Below are 6,637 nucleotides of genomic sequence, written 5' to 3' on the forward strand. Positions count from 1 at the left end.
TCTTACACTTATTTTAAAAATGAAATTTCTTTTCTCCTTTTTTTTTTTTTTTTTTTTTTTTTTTTTTTTCTAAGGAAAGAAGTCCCATTGCAGGTTTCTCCTCACCCCCAGAGCAGGAGGCTGATTGCTGATCAGAGCTCTGCAGGCTCATCCATCAGGCCCAGGGGACGTGGGAGCTGCCCTGCGGTAAAGCCTGGTGCAGGAGGTTAGAAAATGGGGACCCTGGGGAGGGGGTGGTGGTGGAGAGAAATGAAAATAAATAATTCGGACAGACACAACCTTCTAACAGGAACAGACCTGGAAATGATGGCTGTTAGCAAGGTTCCACTCCAGCAGCAGTTAAAGCAGCTTTGGAAGTATCGCAATTAATTTGTAAGTTCCTGTTACACATTAAAAAGCAAAGGGCCATTAACGAGGTGGTGACATTAAATTTAATGCACTTGGCCAATGGGACGGTGTCTCCCGGGTGGATTCTGAGGGACAATCAGGGCTCAGGGCTCCCTTCTCGTCCCCGGGGGCCGTGGTGCAGGTGGTGCCGGCACCAGGGGGTGAGCGCGGCGATGCCGAGGGCTGTGCTGGGTCTGGGGGACACGGGCAGGGAGCCAAATGTGGGTCCCAGCTCCTGAGCCAACAAGGCTCAGATGAATATAAGGAGAATATGAAATGTCTCATACCTATAACTTTAAATTAAAAAAGCAATGCACTCTTTATTGGTTCTTGCGAGTGTCTCAGGAGCGGCAGGCTCATAAAGATCATATTACAGTACAAGCCATTATGCAAAGAGTTTACTATATATACATTTCTAAATGCTTCAGCAAACAGCAGCCTACTTATGAGCAGAGAAGGATAACTGGTTCGTTTGGGGTAACAAATGATCCTTGATTTGATTTTAAATGCAATGACAGCAAAATTTATTTCTTATTTAATCACTTGCCAGAGCTGTTGAGGACGGGGTGGTATTAAACTGCACAATGCAGCATATGACTACTGAATCAGTTGAAATAGGCATAAGAATATATTATGTTTATAGGGTAGAAAAAGATTGTACAGCAATGCGTATAACTAGAATGGGTATTTTTGTCATTTATACAGTAGCTTATATCATTATTTCTTCCCGCTTCCAATTTTTCAGTAATAAAAATACAGGGGATGTGATTCTCTTTGCATTACAGATAAACCATCTTGATTCTTTATTAAATATTTTTATTAATCTGAAGTACTACAAAGCATTTGAGCAGATAAATCAGGCTCCGAATAGTCATTTCCTCCCTACTATGGCTCTATAAAGTGGATTCATTTATGGGTGTGCAATACCAGAAAAGAAGGTTTCCATATTCATTAATACCCTCCTGTATGGTCCTATTTTATATCCCAACACCCTGTGCAGACAGACCAGCACAAAACAGGGCTCAATAACCCTCTTGATGAGCCCTGCTGGGTTTGGGGTCTGGTTTAATCAGGAATCACCCACCAAGCCCAGTGGGGAGAAGACCTGGGCTGTCCCCAGCCCCCCCCTTCCTGCCCTGGTTGGCACTGGGAGGACACCAGCACTTTTGGGGTGATTTGGGGCTGGATCCAGCCCCAGCGTTGTGCCCTCCTTGCCCTCCCCCATTGCCCCAGCTGCAATCCCTGTAGGATGGGGGGACCCCATTATTTGGCTGATGAGGGATTTGGGGTGCAGGGAGGTGCCTGGTGCCACGGGGCTCCAACAGAGGTTGTTCCACTCCCAGAGGCAGCTCTGGCCTCTCACCACCCCTTTTATCCCCATCACCCCACCTCTTCCCACCCCATGGAAAGCAGCTCTTTGGGCTCAGCACCCCACTTTTGGCCAAGCCCCCCTCATCCTGGGGGAGGTCGCAGCCACAGCTTTCAGCTGACAACTCACTCAGGCACCGGGGGAGGCACCGAGGAATTAAACCCATTTAAACCCCAGCCAGGTGTGCAAACAAGTTGATCCTATTGTCACAGCTCAGGCTGACTCAGGAGGCTCCGGAAAGGTTACGGCAGCAGCGCCGATGTTCCAGGCTCCTGAGGAGAGGTGACATTTAGCTCCTGGGTTTGCCGGGCTTGGGAGGGCTCACCAGGACCCCGCAATTCCTGACCCCCGAATTCCCAGCCCCATGCTGGGGTCAGCCTCATCATCCCTGTCCCTTCCGACGCTGTTGGCACCCCCGGGGGGATGTGGCTTCAGTCTCCCGATTTTACCGCAGCAGCTGCCTCCCGGTTTTCCTGCTGGTTGGAAGGAGGGATTGCTGCACTCCGGGAAGGGCAGGATCCATCCCTCCGGGGCTGCTGCCTGCCCCGTACCCCGGGATCCCAGCACCCCAAAACGTTCCTCCTGCTCCGGCTGGCCTGGGGCAGCGGGGCTGTGATGGAAGGGTGGGGATTTTGCTGGGTTTCTCCCCAAAATGCTGCTTTTCCCTGTGTTTGAGCATCCCTGCTCCAGAGCCCCCTGGGTGGGGGGTGGGCAGGGGCAGAGGAGCAGAGCTGTCACCTCTCTCCATGCCCACCGGGGGCTTCTCCTCACTGGGGCTGCACATCACCCTGTCACCTTCTGCAAACGTGTCAAAGATGTCCCAGGATGTGAATTTTTTTTCTCCTCCAGGTTTAATGCCAGCATAAAAGTACCTGATGGTGGCTGTCAGCAGCTGCAGAGCCCGATGTCACCATCCTGCCCCTGAGAACACAGCACTGGGGACTGGGAGAGGTGGAGGAGAGATGGGTCAGCTCCCCTTTTCTGCACATTAGAGGGAAACTCTGGTGCTGGTGCTGGTGGGTTGGCCATGGCTGAGGTCACCAGCAGTGCAGCAAAAGCCATGGCAGTGCTTTGGCCATGGGAAACTCTTCTCCATCCCAGCACCTCCCTCCACACTCTTGAGCATGCATGCCCAGAGCCCTCCAGGGGCCCACAGCTACTCACTCCCACTCTGAGGATGGTGACAGCTGCTTTTGAGGTAAATCTGACCCAAAAATTCTCCCAGAACCTGCCAGGGCTGGAGTCTGGGCACCTTGGGAAGCCCTAGAGTTCCATCCCTTCACTCCACAGCAGGTTGTGGCTGATGGGTTCCAGGTCTTCTTTCCAGGACAGGCTGATGCTGCTAAGAACCCACTTAGGAAAAGCAGGAGCTGGAAGAGTTTTACACCTTCAAAAAACAATGTTGGAGAAGGAAATGAACCTCCAGGAATTGTTATTGAGATGGATGAAAGGGTGGCTGGCTTTCCTCAAAGCCTTTCAGGCAACATACTCGAGAAGAATGTGAAGTGCTGCTGCTCTCTGAAGATCACCACGCTGAGGCTAAATTATTAATGACTAGAAATTATTTCATATTTAATCTAAAGACTATTAATTACACTCCAGAAGAGCAACATGCCATCCTGAAAGCCCCTCTCACCAACTGAATAATTTAGTGATGCCCCATATTTTACTTCAATGTCAAGGCAGGTGGTGACACCTCCCGTGGCTTTCGGGGACAATATTGATGTTCTGAGGTGCTGAGGACCAACTGTAGTGGAACAGAGCGACCAGGTGCCTCTGATCATCAAGAAGTGGGTGTGAGCCGCTATCAACTCCACCTGTGCCCAGTCAGGGCAGGGCCCCTATGGAGCATGTGCAAGACCATGGGGCCAATAAATAGTGAGGCTCACACCCACCGAGGCAGCTCATTCTAGAGCTAGCTAAGAGAGTGGCTGGTTGCTTCCATAGCAGCAGACCATCTTTGCTAGTTCCACACTGTGGGCAATAGACTCAGATCACATCCTACGAGTCTATATCACCATATCAACGCGTCGATCCCGGACAAGAGACTCCTTTCCGGCAACATCTGGTGGAGAATGCGGGCATAGACCTTGGTCTAGCCCAAATTTCCGTCGGATCAAGAAAAAACAGGACCTGACCCAGGGCAAACGACAACCGGCATTCGGGTAAGAAGATCCATTATCCTTCAATTATCGCTAAAAATGGGACTCTCTTCCAGCACCCCCTCTGCACAGGGACCTTCCTACTCCCCATCCGCTATCACCGCATGGGCACTTTGGAGGGAGGTCGGAGACTTGCTAAATGAACTACACGATCAGGAGGTCCAAAAGAGTATTGTGGGGGTAGAGGCCATCTGGAAAGTGATGGCTAATGCCCTAGAAGGGATAAAGAATGAGGCAAGGGCTGCCGTCACCGCAATAGCGGCAATGCCACCAAACGGCAGCTTTATTAAAACACCGCCTCCTGAGGTAGAAACCAGCGTGGTTCCCTCGGCACCCCCATTGCCACCCGAGGACGAAGGAGCCCAGAAGGCATTCCCTATCCTAAGCAACAACAGCTTCGCCGTCAAGGGCATGAGAGGGAAGGTACATCACACTATAGCCGAGTTCCTCTCCGACCTCGGATTAAAGGAAGAAAAGGCTCCAGACAATGTAAAGCCATCAACAAGTGACTCTAGCGATGTAAAACCTTCCCTACCGTTACCTCCCAGCCCAGAAAATAAGTGTGACAAAACAGCAGTCACTCCATCAGCCATACCCGTTGGGCCAGAGTCAACGATAAAAGCATTATTAGAACAATCCACCCAAGCAATGAAATCCTTGGAGAAGAGAATATTGAACCTAGAACAACAGTCATCATTCCACACTTACCGAGACCCACCCTCCCTCCCCGATGATGATGAGGAAAGCATACCAGCACCACTGTTGCCAAAGCAGACCAACCAGGGCATCGGCAAATCCCGACTCGGAAGATGGTCTGGCATCATTCGTGATGCCATCATCGAAGGAGATTGGGAGCCTAGCACCGTAGCCTACCCTATCCTGTATGATAATAACAGGCCGCCCATCTACGAGCAACACAGCTGGAAGACGCTCCAACAGGCGAAAAAGACCCAGAGGGAGGGGGGACTAAGATCGGAAAGCGGCCAAGCCATCTTAGACTGGTTATTCACCGCGGACACTAACTGTCCTCATGACTGCCAGAATCTAGCCAGGTACCTGCTTACTCCGTCCCAACAGATTGTATGGGTAAAGGAGTGGGAACGCCTGGCCCACGTAGAGGCGAACCGCCCGCGAGCAGACGGTGACCCGTTAGCAGGGGTAACCGGTGAAATGCTCACGGGCGCAGGACAGTACGCGGACATACAGGTCCAGCTCCAATTCCCGGCCGTACTACATCATATTACGGCGCGTTTAGCCCGCCAGGCGTTTAACGTAGTCCCTGAGCCTACCCCGCTCCCTTCATTTACCGCCGTGAAACAAGGGATAAATGAGCCGTACCAACACCTCGTTGACAGACTCTGGCAGTCTGTCACGGCTCAATCTGAACTAGGGGCCGAGCAAAGGGACTCAATGTTCAAACTTCTGGCATTTGAAAATGCCAACCCGAAAATGAAATCACTATTTTCTACGTTACCAAAAACAGCAGGGGTCTCGGACATGCTGGAGGTTGCTGCCAGAGCCACCCAGACACAGCAGCACCAAGGGATGGCTAATGCTTTTGCTGCCGCCTTAGAGCCCACCCAAAAGCTTCTTGCGGCAGTAGCGCAGAAACTAGGTGGAAGAAGAAACCATTTTAAGAAGAGAAGTCGACCGAGAAATCCCATCCCCGTCTGTTATCGCTGCGGGACATCGGGCCACTCAGCGAGGCAGTGTTCAGCCACCGTCTGGTGTGACCACTGCCAGATGGATAATCACAACGACCGGGCATGCTGGTACAAAAAAAACAGACGGCGCAGCGCGCAAGGCCCCCGCGCCATGACACAAGTGGCAGGGCCAGCGCTTTGCAACAACTCCCCGCCTCAGCCACAAGAGGGAGCTTGGGCTTCGATGTGCCCTGTGCAATAGATATTACAATGACAACAAACCAGGTCTACCGGCTACCATCAGGGATTCACGGACCAATCCATCAAGAAAATGGCACGGTTGGGGCATTGCTAATAGGGCGTTCATCAACTGGAATGGCAGGACTTGTTGTGCTTCCTGGAGTCATAGACGCAGATTCAACAGGGAAGATAATGATTACATGTTTCACGTTAACACCTCCCCTAGTAATCAAGGCAGGAACCCGAGTAGCGCAACTAGTCCTCCTTCCAAAAATGAACATAGGGAAGAACGCCCACACGGCGCGAGGCGACCGAGGTTTTGGGTCTTCGGGAGGCACGCTAGTAAGCTTAGTACAACAGATGAAGACTAGACCCATTATTGTTATAAAAATGGTCGCCGAAAACGAGGCAAAGACACTTTCAGTGATGTTGGATACAGGAGCCGATGTTACAATTATCAATCTCAACGTATGGCCACGTCACTGGAAGCTCGTCACAGCCCGCGACGCCGTTCAGGGAGTGGGTGGTGGTTCCACCCCCCAGCAAGCCCTAGAACCGATTCAACTCCACTTTCCTGAAGGTCAAAAGATATCCGTGCGTCCCTATGTACTAGCCTTGCCTGGACAACTCGGAGGTCTGATCGGGAGAGAAGTGATGAGTCAACTCGGAGCTGTCCTTTCCATTCCCGAGCCCACCCGATCCCTCCAGAATTTTCAGTAGGGGCCACTGCAAGAGTGCCGCTAACACCCAGACTAAAATGGAAATCAGACACCCCTGTCTGGGTGGAGCAGTGGTCTTTACAGAGAGAGCGGCTACAAATTGCTAAAAACTTAGTA

Source organism: Calypte anna, chromosome 17, assembly GCF_003957555.1.
Source record: "Calypte anna isolate BGI_N300 chromosome 17, bCalAnn1_v1.p, whole genome shotgun sequence".
NCBI lineage: Eukaryota > Metazoa > Chordata > Aves > Apodiformes > Trochilidae > Calypte > Calypte anna.